The following is a 1,093-nucleotide window of genomic DNA, read 5'->3' as shown; positions in this document are numbered from 1 at the left end:
TTTATATTTAACCAGACTATGAAAAAGTAAAGATAAATAAATAAATAAAAACATCCAGGTAAAATACAATCCCTGTCACACAGAGGAACAGGGGTTGAGGTCTATGTAATTTCATGTGCTCTACAAAATGTCTACAAAGTTTCTTAAAGGGGTGGGGGGTGGTAGTAATTCTATACTACAATTAAGTAACTGTTACCTTCTGTTGTTCAGAAAATGCTGTATATATCAAAAATAAATTTGATTCATGGCCTGTCTAAACACATTGAAACTGGCCTTTGTCTCCAAGAACCTCCTACCATTTCTGACACTCCCACTTCAGCATGTCTTCACAACAATGCTTCGAGGGAGGCGTTATCTGTGAGGCAGGAGCTCGGCTGCAGACTGAGCTCCAGGGAGGAGCTATTTGTAAAGCGGCAGTGCTTTGTAGCAAGTGTTAAAGCTGCTCCACATGGCTACCACAGGAGATTCAAGGTTTTTTTGAATTGCTTTTGTTATTGCTGTGGTGTTTACACTTAACCTCTTAAGTGTCCCGCTAAAAGGCCTCAAATGCCTTAATGCCTATATCTTTTGAAATACGTAGGTTTCTCTGTAAGAGTAACAATTTGAAGTTTTAATTTCAGCAATTGTAATTATTGTAAATGTAAGTGGTACAAAGTCGTTGAAGTTAAAAATAATTTAAATCACTAAAGATTTCCTGCCTAAATTTTTACAAAATATTTTTTAAACGCTTCTGCATATAAAAGGGAGCAGGCATTGATCAACAAAATGGTATAAAACCTAAAGCAACAAGTCTCAACTATTACCAGTTCAAATTAGGCAACACTACAAAGTGACTATTTTAGACATACTTTATGCAAGCATGTGTTTGGGTATTTTCCAAGTGTCTGGTTATGAAACAGTTATAAGACTATTTTATCTTGATGTCAAATAAATCAAAGACCTACAGTATAAACATCTCAAAATAATCTTTCAATGAAAGAAAGCAGCTTTCTGCGTGTAGAACACCTGAGAACAGTCTGAGGCTGATGAGAACATAAATGTTAATGTCTTTCGTGTGTCTGTGTGGGATAAACAGTTGCCTGAGCCCCCCCCG

This window comes from Austrofundulus limnaeus, unplaced genomic scaffold (genome assembly GCF_001266775.1).
Source record: "Austrofundulus limnaeus strain Quisiro unplaced genomic scaffold, Austrofundulus_limnaeus-1.0 Scaffold134, whole genome shotgun sequence".
In the NCBI taxonomy this organism is placed as follows: domain Eukaryota; kingdom Metazoa; phylum Chordata; class Actinopteri; order Cyprinodontiformes; family Rivulidae; genus Austrofundulus; species Austrofundulus limnaeus.
The sequence above is the reverse complement of the archived record's forward strand: the minus strand, read 5'-3'. Positions refer to the sequence as shown.